General features: G+C 37.0%; 1 protein-coding gene across 7 annotated transcripts in view; it reads right to left on the minus strand.

The window, feature by feature from the left end:
- The window catches only part of LOC150077338 (potassium voltage-gated channel protein Shaker-like), a 319999-nt gene that overhangs the window by 152624 nt on the left and 153601 nt on the right, over window positions 1–13774 (minus strand). For 3 of the 7 annotated variants that reach the window (XR_016547722.1, XR_016547723.1, XR_016547724.1), the window contains exon 2: window positions 3722–3928. The exons of the other annotated variants lie outside the window; for them this stretch is intronic. The gene's annotated coding sequence lies outside the window, so the exon portion shown is untranslated. The remainder of the gene's footprint in view (window positions 1–3721; window positions 3929–13774) is intronic. 7 annotated transcript variants of the gene reach the window in all.

A 13774-nucleotide genomic window follows, 5' to 3' on the forward strand; every position in this document is an offset into this window, starting at 1 on the left:
CACTCGAAATGAGTGCGAGGGAAAATAAACTGTCACAAGAATAAAAATCCGTCGCAAACGAACTCTTTTAGCTGACAAAAGTACACTAGAAATTAACGGGAACACGGGCGATAAATCGTGTTCGCCCGTTGTTACAAGTTATTAAAGAGAACGTTTAGCTGTGTAGGGTCGGCTCATTTCTGCGAAAGATATAGTCACTACAATACATTCCGGGATACTTTTGCTTCTTGGAATCGCTTCATGTTCTTCTCTTCGGCCGTGAAGGCCTAATTCATTTAATGGGTAACATCCAAGGAGTTAAAGACACACAATATTACAAGCAACGTTTTACGAGGCCTAATAAAGCTACAACAAATTCGGCGTTAATATGTCGGAATGACTTATGCGCTAATGTCCTCTTCCATTAGTGTAATGGCAATGTGAGAAGGTTCAAATAGATGGAAGGAAGTGAGGAAACTTCTTTCTCTTAATGATCGACAGCTATTAAGAGAGTACCATTCGCCAACCGCTGACTAATTCTCGACGACGACGTCTTAATATTCTTCAGATTAATAAACATCTATTAGGATCCTCTAGGGAAGGAGCGGCAAACAGAGATTGAACCTTCGAATAGTGTTTGTTTGATTTGTTGCAGGCAGTTTAAGACATGTATGACATCCATGAAACCTTTCTACCGAACTGATCTCAATACGAAATTAAAGGATTTCATTTTGCAGTCCAATCTAGGTTTGTAGAGATGTAAAGTTTTCATAATCGAATGAGTTAGAACTAGTTAATGAGTGTTTCATACCATTCTCTCCTTTGTGGCATTTACAGTGAGCACAGCTGCAGTTTTTATCAAGCTCGTCAGTATTGCAAATTTATTGAATCCATTCTGGTATTTCATTAAACATTTGCTGAAACGTAATCGTATTCTACCCCATTTTATGAGTTTAATTTTTGATTTGCTACCCCTGATGGGGGGGGGGGGAATTCCATTTTTTTTTTTTTTTTTTTTCCATCAGGGTTCAAACTTTTACTCAGTTGTTTTTCATTTGCTCATTTTTTTTTTCCACTTGTATTTTTCCGTTTGACAACTTTTGGGAAGGAAGGACTGTTTGGGTTTTATATAGTTGGGTTCTGATGATATTCGTACTGCTGTAGTTGTTATTAGAAATCATATTAATCATACAATATACCCATCACGGCATGCTGCCATGAGTCCATACTCCTAGTTCTGATGAAAATCCCATAGTTCTTATTGTTCCAGTCTTCAAGAATAAAGGTTTCAAACCGGAATTTCACAATTATACGTGAATTTATATTATTAATATTATATCCCATATGTCGGAGACCATTTATTTAACGAGATAAGCCTGTTTCTCTCCGACTTCGAATCGGTTTCGTGCCTCAATGTGCTAGTCTTATTTTATTAGTTTGGAGTTAGGTTATAAACATGTTTTATTTCTCTATGTCCACCCCCAAAGTTTTATGTAATAAACTTTGCTTTCCTATGGTGTACCCCATCCCTTAATTTAAGTCGAATTGTTAATTTATTATAAAACCAACTGGTTTTGTAATAAATTAAATCAATCACTTTACAGAGCAGTTGGTCTCTGTAGTCTCTGATGTAGTGATTCTTACAATTATTTTTTTCCATCTTGCGTTGTTTCCCCAAGGTTCCCCCCTTGGGCTTCCCTTTGTGTTTTATTATTTTCTATTTAATGATTTATCTGAAGTCGACGTTGGCATTATGACATACCACCAAATGACAATTGTTTGCAGATGATTTGAAAATTTATAAAGCGCAGACAAGTTTCTGTTAACAGAATGATTTTATAAATATTTAATCTCTTTATTTCCAGTGAGATTGCAATATTAACCTTGCGCAGGCAGCTAATCATACATATTTTAGATTATTGTGACATGTGGTCCCATTAGTAGCGTTATCTTTCAGGCTGTGACCATAAAGTTCAGATAATGTATTATTATCTCAATGGACACTGCTCTTCGTGGACTAATGTTATTAGTAGAGTACCCCAGGGTTCGCTGTTGGACCTATTGCTGTTTTCGGTATTTATCAATGATATTGATGAAGGTATAACAGGATTAATGTTTAAGTTTGCAGACGATACGAAGGTTGGCAGGGTTGTGAATGACAGTAATGATTGTACGCTACTGCAACAGGATCTGGAAAAGTTGAGCAGATGGGCTGAGAGGTGGCAATTGAAGTTTAACGTTGACACATGTAAAGGACTGCATATGGATAGCAGTAACCCCAGAGTAACGTATCAACTGATACGTGGAGAATGAAAAGGATCTGAGGGTAATTGTGCAGTCAGATATGAAGTTTCCTGAGCAGTGCAGACAGGATGCAAGAGTGGTTGCTCATGGTATCTTGTCAATGATATACAGGAATTTTGCTAGCAAAGATAAGGGGTGATTGTCCTCTTATATAAGGCAATGGTTAGGCCACACCATGAGGACTGGAGGCCTCATATTTTGAAAGATGTAGAGTTGTTGCAACGAGTACAGAGAAGGGCAACGAGATTGGAGAGTGGAACAAAGGGTTGGTGTTATCAAGAAAGGCTTAAGTTCTGGAAATTGCAGCTTCTGGAGACTAGACACCTGTGATGTGATCTAATTGAGGTGTATAAGGTTGAATGGTTTGAACAAGCTCAATGCTGATGGTATTCTTCCTACTGCGCAGATTACTCACCTGAAGGGACATAAATTCAAATTGAGGAAAGACAATTGTAGAATAGATGTGCGGAAATTCGTCTTTGGCCAACGAGTGGTTGATAGTTGGAACAAACTTTCATCTGCTGTAGTGGAGGCCAACAACTTAAATAAGTTCAAGGCAGAACTAGACAAATATTTGGAGTGGATAGATGGGTGAAATGGGAGGGTGGTTTTTTTTTTGCTGGCTATATAAGCTTGTTTTCTTGCATCATGTGCCTCTACTAATGCTTTTTATTATGTCAAATGTTGTCATGTTAAATTTATTCTTTTATTTGTGTTTCGGAAACATCTTTTTGGATATCTGTTCTGATTATAATTCTGTGTTCTGCCAATTTCTTGGTGGTACTCTTTCGTTTCTCTAGCGCCTCCGTAGCCAGGTGGGCAGGAGCAGCAGTGTGTAGCACACACTTCTTGATTAGACCGGGGTTCGAGCCCCGGTCTAATCAAGTACCGGGGATGCGGAAAGGTCAGGGAATGACCACCGCCTATCCCCGGAGCAATATAGCCTTAGTTGCTTAATGCTCCTAAAAAACCAAATAACAACAACTTTCGTTTCTCTGTTCTGCACTGATTATTTTTCTTCTAGTATATCATTTTACTCTTCGCAACTGATTAATGAGTTAGACACAGACATATTTTTTTTATTTCCAAAATGAGTTTTTAGAAAGTTGGTTCGTGTCTTTTATATATTATTTTGAAACATGCGAGTTTAGTAATTTCGATTTTATCCAGTTCGATTTTAATTGCAAAAGTGTGAATTTTCATCCATTTGAGTTATGCTACATTGAAATTTGCTTAATTAATAATCTGGAATAATTTATTGGGCATATTCACAAAGAAAAAAAACTTATATTAATGTGTGTAGTAATTGAAAAAATGTTGCAGATGTCATTGGATATTTGTGTAAATTACTATTTTATTTTTATTTGCTGGCCTCCAATTATTTATCTAGGAATTTATCTAGCCATCTAATTACTTTGGCAAATACGTAAATGAGTACCTGAGAAATTGAAGTTGGTGATGTGTCTAGGAAAAAAGCTCCGATTCCGGACTTTTCTTCTAAAAATCTGCAAATTTTGATTTCCCGTTCTGCTCAAATCTTCGCACTTCAAGAACCTTACTAAGAAATCTTATCATCCATCTGTTTTCTTTACTCGTACTCTCCTGATGAGGATCTGATAGTTGAAGGGACTCGAACTCTTGCTAGCTACAACAGATTGCCAAGAATAACAGGATAACGTTGAGTTCAAGGTACAAGTTTACGATGTCACATGTTTAGGCCTTTCCCATTTTAAATACTTTGGAACAGGAAATGTTAGACAAGTATTTAGTAAGCCTCAAGTTTAACCCTACTAAAAGTTAAATTCACTTTTAATTCCGATACGGTTGGAGTTCCCTCTATTAGGATCTGCTGTGCAAAACTACTAATAGTTAATATTTACAAGTGCTTATGAACGATGACGACATTTGGATAATGTATACATTACAAGTTTATGTATTGTCTTTACAAATATCCAGGAGAATGCACTAAGGCTGATCATTAAAATAGTTAATAGGATTACAGTCAATAGAAAGCTGAGCACGCATTAAGCATCTGTTTAAATTATAATTCATCCCTTGGTAGAATAATTCTTCTCTACTATTGTAATTGCTGTAACTTTCGTTAAGAAACTTGTCTCGTCGGAATGAGTAAATATTATTTTCCGAAGTTATTTTGAAACTTTTGTTGCCCACTGCTGCTGTTGCTGCAGATTATAGTCGTTTTCCTTCCAGCTCTTGCCAGAGTTCGTAACAATACGATACCGTCGGCAGTTCATGTTTTTAAAATATATTAAGATATATCTTATAAATCTAGAATATCGCGAAATTCAGAGTAATCCCCTTTGAGGATGGAAAAATACGGATAGGTAAAGGGTTAATAAAACCTCAATTGCACATTGAAATGACGGGATAACGTCATTGAACTAAAACCATCTAACCCCCCCCCCCCTTCGGATTTACTTAAAATAGTTAAGAGAATCCTAATTAAAGGGAAGGTTCCTTTGGCTTCAGTTCTTTCCACGTGATTAACATTCTTGTAGTCTATTTAAGGACCGAAACAAAGAATGACAGGAGGAAAAGCTTGAAGCGACTACTATCGCCCTCTTACATAAAGTGGCGACATCGTTCTTTCAGATATCAATGTTTAGCGAACCAAGCCATGACGACAGATTGTGGCATGATTCCAGGTGCAGCTTCTACACATGGACCTCTGACACGTCTGTGATATTTCTACACCTCCGGATGAACTATTTGATATCTTCTTGAAATAAGAAATTAATTAATTTTCCCTTATGTTTAAGTGCTGTACACTTTATTTTCATTATTTAAATACTGTATTTGAAAATAGTAATCTTACAATTTTCAAATACAGTAAGATTATATGAAAATTGTAAAATATGGTACTTGCTAATTGTAAGGTTCTTTTTTTGGTATTAAGGAAAAGTTTGGTGTGTCTGCAAGTAATGTGGTTCTTTCTTCGTCCATTAAAGTTAAGTATTTTTTCAAAATGAACAGCAACAAATTAAACACGAAATACCAAAAGAATAAATTAATAACAAATGAATTGTTGATGGACAAAGTGATTCAGTTCTGGCGTTTAGACCAGGAATGGGTCTAGCCCATGGACTGAGATAGACCGCAATCCTTTTCACGTCATCATCATCAGCCATTTTCAATCCACTGCAGGATGAAGGCCTCTCCAGCAACTTTCCAGTTCCTTCTGTTTTGTGCAATGGCCATCCATTTACTGTTGTGAATTTCATCTGTCCATCTCCGTTGTTGTCTTCCAGGTTTTCTTTTAGCTCCTCTTGGGTACCATTCTGTTATTTTCTTAGTCCATAATGTCCTTTATTTGTGTTTTCTACTTAATCCATGTGTTTTTCTTCTTATCCAACAGTCTGATTCCTGATATAATTCGTTCCATTCTTCGCTGTGTAGTTTTCAGCATCTCTTCCATTCTTTTGGTGAGTGCCCAAGTTTCACTTGCACAAGTCATGGTGGGGAGTATACATTGGTTCATTATTTTACGTTTCAGACAAACTGGGACATTGCTTCTCAGTATGTGACTATATTTCCTGAATGCTATCCATCCAAAATTTATTCTTCTCTTGATTTCCAGCCATTTATCATTATTACAGCTAATGACTTGTCCCAGATAAGTATATGACTCCGCCTTTTCAATTACTGCTCCTTCAATCATTATTTCCCTTTCTGTGGCATACTTGTTCATCATTACTTTTGTTTTAGCCATATTCATCTTTAGTCTGAAATCCTTACTAACTCTGCATAACTGATTAAGATTTCCTCTAATTCTTTGGGATCGTGGCAGATGATCACAATGTCATCTGCAAATCGTAAATGGTTTAGGTACACTCCATTCACAGTGACTCCTTTCTGCGACCAGTCTAATCTTCTGAAAGCTTCCTCAAGGGCAACAGTAAACAACTTCGGAGATACTGTGTATCCTTATCGAACTCCTTTCTCATTTTTAAATTTGCTACTGTCTTTGGCTATTCCAATAAAGGTGGTAGCGTTCTCATATTTTCTTCAAAATCATAATGTATGGGGTGCTATGCCTTGTCTTTCCAGTACCCGAAACATTGCCATATTCTGTATGGAGTCAAATGCCTTTTCATAATCTACAAATGCCAGGCATAATGGTGTTTTATATTCAATTGCTTTTTCCATTAGCTGCGATATTACGTGAAGGTGATTCATAGTTGAGAATCCTGTCCTAAAGCCAGCTTGCTCTTTCGGTTGATTCTCATCAAGTATTCTTTCTAATCTGTTAGTAATGACCCTTGTGAACAACTAGTAGATGTGAGACAAGCTGATTGGTCTATAATTTCCAATTTTTCTGATTTATCTCCTTTCTCATGCAGCAGAACTATGACTGCGTTATTCCACTCCTTAGGCTTTCACACCTTTCCTAATGTATTTTGTGAAGAGTCTTGCCAGATTCTGTCATGTCTCTTCCTCCTAATTTTAAGAACTCTACAGTAACTTCATCTTACTCCGGGTCTTTCTGATTCTTCATTTTCTTCAATGCATGTTCTACCTCATCAGGAAGAATATCGGGCATGTCGTATGTGTTGCTAATTTCTGATCCATCTTCCCCACTGCTGGTATCATTCCCTTGCTCCTTGTATAACTCTTTATAATAGTCTTCTGCTATTTGAATTATGCCTTCTCTACTATTGATAAGTACACCATCGCTATTCTTCAGTTTCTGCATTACTGCTCATGGCTGCTGATTTAAATCCTTTGTTTTCCCTTAAAGCTTGTTCTACTTTTCTTGTGTTAGATCTTCTTATGTCCCATCTGAGTCTCTTTCTAATGGCTTTGCATAATTCAGTATATTCAATTTTGTCCTTGTCGGTGTTTATCTTGCTTTTCATTTGTCGTCTTCCGTTCATCACGACAAGTGTTCCTTAACTAATTTTTATTTCTTTTCACCTTATAGGTTTCTCAGGCTTAACACCTTCAGAAAATTGTATTTCTTGTCGATATCTTGGTGCTGAAAAGTCTGCAGAAGTTCAAACTTGTTCTTAAGTTCCAGTGCATACTGCTTTTTTCTCCTCTTCTGTTATCTCAAAAACCTTTGTATTCTTTATTCAAGTCAGGTTTTTTCCTTTCTCTTCTTACATCTATATCAAGTGTGCATCTTACCATTCTGTGATCACTTCTAACATTTTACCTTGTTCAGGACAGTAACATCAGTACGTTCGCAATATATCTGTTAGTTAGGACGAAGTCGAGTTCATTAGTTGTTAATCCATTTGGGTTCTACCATGTCCACTTTTTGTTCACCCTTTTCTTGAAAAAAGTGTTCATTACTGACATCCCTCGAGATTCTGCAAATTCCACCAGTCTTTCATTTCACGTATCTCTTGGAAACTTGCGAAAAAAAAAAAAAAATTCGCAATAAAAATTTAATCTTCTGGAACTTGCGTGGACTTTGACAGTCTCGTGGTTTTTTTCTTGATGTTTATTTTTGTTATTCCTCTGAATTTTGGAGTGGGACCATATCTTGCCATGTAATCTTCACCAGTGCTCTATAAAATGCTCCTAATAAGAATTACTTTTAAATATGAACAGCTGTTTTCCACAGCGAATTACTTGAAATCAAAAATAAAATGGAGGTCGAGAAACCATAACCTCCAAAATAATCTACGAATTTAGGTTATAATTATAAATAAATTTATTTATAAATTAAATTAAAATGATAAATTAATAATATAATTATAAATTAGATAATTATTATATTTATTTATATTTAAATGTAATTTTTATAAATTTTCATCCGGCTGGTTTGTGGCAGCATGAAATATGGAATAAAATGAAAATATGATTTATGGAATAAAAATTACGGCCTACTAGTTGGCTTTGAATTAGCCCCAAGGTATCAGACTGTGAAGCGGCAATGTGTTGTCTTTAATCTATAACTTTTCATATGTGTCGAGCCCGATTTTTCTCTTCTCAGGTCGAAAAACTGGAAAAAATCCTTAAGTTTAGCACCTCCACCTCAGAGGATACTTCAGTCTGGCTTAAAAAGCGAGAGTGTCTTGGGAGGGGAAGCACCCTTCAGCTTTTGCTGCTACTGTTATTGATTTTATGACGTAATGAGCGTCTGAGACGATATTGCACTGTGTATTGTGTTTGTACAAGTGTAAATTCACGGACATATTAATTCAAGGAGAATTCCTACTCCCTCCCTCTTGAGATCGGCTAAGAATCCTCCAGTCTACGATGAGATTCGAACTCTCATATCTTCAAACGGTTGACAAGGGACGAAACCACTATGCCATTATGTCAGGAACTTCGCCTAGAGGAAACTTTGCATTTTTCAATAGTAGTCTCGGGCACATATCTCGTAGTAGTCCTGGTGACAACTGTCTGAAACACCGTCTGCGCTGGTAGCGCAATGGTGTCGTCACCGTCCTCCCTACACCGGGTGGAAAAGGCCCGGGTTCGAATCCCCTCGATGACGCGAGGAACTTTAATGGGCTTTTTCACTCCGTGACTGAGTTAGTCGGTCTCGGACGTAGATAGCAAGGTTTTTTTTCCCAGAAACTGGGGTTTTTTCGACATAATACATATATCAGCATATATAAGAAATTATGGGTGGCCCTAATATAATAGTTTTGAGTTTATCTCAAATAGCTAGTCTTCCTCACAGTTATCTGAAAGTTTGCAATAATGCAACACCTCATTTCTCTCATCGTTGCTGACACTCATGAAAGCATTGCTGTTTGCGTCCTGTTCCTTGCTTTGCTCTTGAGGATTTCCTTTATCTGGCTAAGATTTGTCGCTTTACCGTTAAAGCATCAGGCTGATATCTTGCAACTATTTTATAACTTAAGAGTTAACTGTGCAGATATAACTCTTGCATTATGGAATGGAGCAGGGATAGAACAGTGCTATTGCAAGGAACCTCCATATTTGACTTCATTTTCAGTATAGAGGAATGGACAGAAGAGCTGATTGCCAATAATCACATTCTATTTTTTATCGATGAAATGACATGATGGTTAACTGTAAATACAGTAATTTTTTTCAATCCTTATTATTACTCGCAAATGAAGGAGATTGTCTATTACAGGGTGCAGTGGAACTTCTAAATGTCAGCAAAATTTGTTTTCAAATAAAATAGGTTATCTGCTGCCATCGTAAAAGGTCCGTAATGGTAACGCTAATTGCGAAAAATTCAAGACTTTTAGCATGAATATTATCGAAAGGTTGGATCTTCCTGGTGGTGTTAGGGTACTGCAAGAGCTATAGTTTCTCTTCATTGCCGACATTTAGTTTGACTCTTTGAAGAGTCGAATAGAAATGTAGCAATTTTCTGAAATGTATATTATACTCTGGGACATTAAAATTGCTGCAGCCAGAAGGAATGATTTGAAGTGCATGGAAATCAGCAGGCGGATGAGTTGGGCAAAGATATACGAATGATTAAAATACGGGATGAATTGGGGGGGGGGAAGCTTCGGTTTATATAAAAACGAACGCAAAGATCGTGGAGTTCGAAGCAATGGGTGTGTGATGCAGTTAACAGGCTTCCGTCTCGCAGGAACTAACTTCAGAGTTCAAGAAGATTGTGGAGATTGCCGAGACATTACGCTCGATAACGATATCAGCGACTTCGACAAATGGCGGTTATGGGATTCAAGAAGCTAGATGGTTGCTTCGTGTAGGGGAACGTGTGAGCAGCGACATTACTCAAGGGAAAGCAACAGATGCAGTAATATGACTTAAAATATAGTAGAAGAGGCAGATGTTAAGCACGTGATTGGGAGCTTTCGCTGGTGCATTTGATAACATTAGTTGGGATAGTGTTCTAATGATGTTGAAGGCTATATGTTCTTTTCCTCGCAAATCTATAATATAATTAAAGATTACCTCAGAGATAGATTTGTGACAGTTAAGAACAAATATGAAGCAGTAACAAGGAAGGTATTGAAATGATGTCCACAAGGATCCGTTTTTGATCCGGTAATGTTGTCGATAGGTTGAGGAGAGTATTTCATTTCAAGATGTCTACATGATTGCCTATTCAGATGACTTAGTGATAACGGTAGAAGAAAGATCGAGAGCAAAACTGGAAATAATAGCAAATAGGGTATTGTTAGAATTGAACGAGTGGTATAAACTACACATTGTAGATTTCTGGGGAAAAAAACCAAGATTTTATTGATGGGGAGACTGTCTGTAAGGAGATATTCACATATAAAGATAGGAAAGTTCAGTCTGCAATCAGTGATAACTTTGAAGTATTTAAGAGTGCATATCCATAGGCATATAAATTTTATTGACATATCAATGCAATAAGTGATAAAATTTTAAATATTTCTAAGAATGTTACCTCACATAACCAGGAAGCAATGGAGTATTAAGGGGTAGTAATAAATCTTTTATATGAATGCACCGATAACAACTTACTATGCATTAATATGGTTAGTGGAAGGAATGGGATAAACGAAAGTTGTATTCAATAGAAAGAAACTAATGTTAATAGTGTGTAGAACTGTATCCAATGAAGCAATTCGGGTTATAACTAGGAAACTGCCATTGGATTTATTGCTGGCCTACAGGGCACCGTGCTATTATTTGCGACGATGTAAATCATATGGGCTGCTGGAAATAGAAGATATGAAGTGGAAGAAAAGAATAGTATGGAATAAGTTGCTAGAGATTTGGAAAAGTCGATGGGAGACTTTGAATAAAGGAGGAATAACAAGAAAATTTTTACCAGATGTAAGAAGGTTTGTTTGTTTGGTTTTTAGGAGCATTAGCAACTAAGGCCATATTGCTCCGGGAATATGCGGTGGTCATTCCCTGAGCTTTCCGCATCCTCCGTATTTGGTGGTCAAGGGCTCGAACCCCGGTCTAATCAAGAAGCGTGTGCTACCGCTGCTGCTCCTGCCCACCCGGTTACGGAGGCGTCACGATGTAAGAAGGAATGTGAGTTGTAAGCTGCAGACTTTTATAGTTTGTTTCTCATGACGGGTCATAGATCTTTCTTTGGAAGGTTGAATAAGTTTGGAATAGTTTAGAGAACAAGTTGTTTGTGGGGAGGTGGAAAAATGGTAGCATGTTTTATACGATTGTGAAGAGTATGTGGACTTAAGGATTGAGTTGAAATGTAGTGCTCCCAGTATGAATAATTGGTTAAAACAAAGGAGAATTTCGTAACGTTTAAGGGATTTTCCATATTTACACCTTCAGACAGATCTTGGAGTAGTGCTACGAATATAATGTAGATCTGCAATTTATTTATTGATTTCAGCACGGCATATGATAGTGTGGATAGAGTGGAGCTATTGAAAACAATGGAAAGCCTAGGCATACCAAAAATGCTTGTAAGGATGACGAAGCTCATGCTGGAAGAAAGAAAGTGCAAGATTAAGGTGCAAAGGAATCTGAGTCCTTCAAAATGAGGAGAGGGCTGAGACAAGGGAACCCTTTGTCGCCAGTCTTTTTTAACGTGTTATTGGGAAAGGGCTATGAGGAAAGTATCGGCCGCCACCTCCAATGGGATCACATATAACAGACTCTACCAGATTCTGAGAACAGCTTTTGAAGAGTTGGAGAAGGAAGCAGAATGGGTTGGATTTGAAGGTAAATGAAAATAAAACGAAGTTTATGAATACAGGTGGGAGGGAGAGACAAAGTACTGAACAGATCTGGCAAACAGCGAAGCATACTGTCAATAGATCAGAATCCTTCAAATATCTTGGAGTTATGATTCAATATGATAGTAGTAATATCCCAGAAATTCGGGCTCGTCTTAATGCTGGTAATAGATGCTATTTTTCCCTGCGGAAACACTTTCGTTCAAAACTGCTCTCTAGAAAAACGAAACTAGTGTTATACAAAACAGTGGTACGACCTGTAGTGACTAATGCTAGTGAAACATGGGTGCTTAAAAAGGACGAAAAATCTTTAAATGTGTGAGAAAGGAAGATTTTAAGGAAAATCTTTGGAATGTTAAAGTCGGTGAAGAGTGGAAAATAAGGACGAACCAAAGAGCTGAAGGAACTGTATGGAGAACCGGATATAGTAGGAGTGATAAAGAGCTCAAGACTTAGATGGGCAGGCGACGTGATACGAATGGAGGAAAACAGATGGCCAAGGAAAGCAATGGAAGGGCAACCGGGAGGAAGAAGATTGAGAGGAAGACCGAGAAGGAGGTGGATGGATGACTTAGACAACGACCTACGATAACTTAGGGTGAGACGATGAAGAACAATGGCCAGGGAAAGAGACAGTAGGAAGAAAATCAGGAGGCCAAGGTTCTACAAGGACCGTAGCGCCGTGGAGTAAGTAAAGAATTTTCGACACTACTGATTATGCTTGAGGGCAAACTATTTTGCATACGGGAGAGAGAAAAAATTTTTGGTGCTGCTGAACGTTTGCATTATTAGAATTAGTAGAAATTAGTAGTAGAATTTTTTTTTTTTTTTTATATAGTAGTAGAAAATTTAAGAAATTTTTTTGATTAGAACTCTCGTATAATAAACTTTAAATTTTCTGTCCCGAATTTCTCTATATGCAGGTGTTTCACTGTAGTTTTATTTCCTGAAATTTTCGTTAAAAAGTTTACTGTGAACAAACGAACGTCATCGATGTCCTTCTAAAATAGAAATTCAAGTTTAACAAAAATTATGAAAGTATGAAATTTCTTCGAAAAAAAGAGCTGGATCAAAATTATAAATAACTTTCAAAGGAGTATGCTATGTGCCTCTTCCAATAGGGAATTACTCTCACTTTAATACTGAACAGAGTAACATCCCTCCCCCTGACCCCCAAGTCGAGTTAAACGTACTTATTTTGTTCCTAATATCAGAGGATTTCTTTCAGTTTCATCCTCGGGTTCCAGCCACCTCCCTTAATTTAACATTGATCTAAAATTCTCTCAAAATAATTCTCTAGAAGCTTAAATTCTGCTCGGTTTTGCAGATGGAACTTAGTACTGTCGACATTAGTGAATCTGTTTTCTGCCATTATGCTGAAAAACGGAACTCTCTGGACAGAAACTGGACTGTCTTGGCCTGAGAGTAACCGAACATCGGGGAAAAACACTTCCCTCCTTCCCATTTTGACAATCGAATTCGAATGTACACTAGAGGACAACTTGATTACTCCCTGGAGCTATATAGATATACCATTCAACAGCAATTTATAGATAGACCATTCAACAGCAATTTTCTTTGAGTATGTTCGCGCACAAAATGCAGTGACGACATGCCAAAAAAGCAGAATGCACTGTTTGAAGGAACTGGTCTGGTGTGAGTATATAAAAGCGTTAATCGACATTTTACTCGAAATGTTAGAAATTTTAGAATAAGAAGACAAGCAGTACATTAATAAAAAAAAAAAAAAAAAAAAAAAAAAGTAACATTTTTGTCATAAATGGAAACTCTGATATAGGCCTATGCCTAATTTTAATGATATATTATAAGCTTATAATAATTTTCCTTGATACTACTGTTTCTGTAATGTACACATT

Source organism: Mastigoproctus giganteus, chromosome 12 (assembly GCF_048544385.1).
Source record: "Mastigoproctus giganteus isolate SK-2022 chromosome 12, ASM4854438v1, whole genome shotgun sequence".
Taxonomy (NCBI): domain Eukaryota; kingdom Metazoa; phylum Arthropoda; class Arachnida; order Uropygi; family Thelyphonidae; genus Mastigoproctus; species Mastigoproctus giganteus.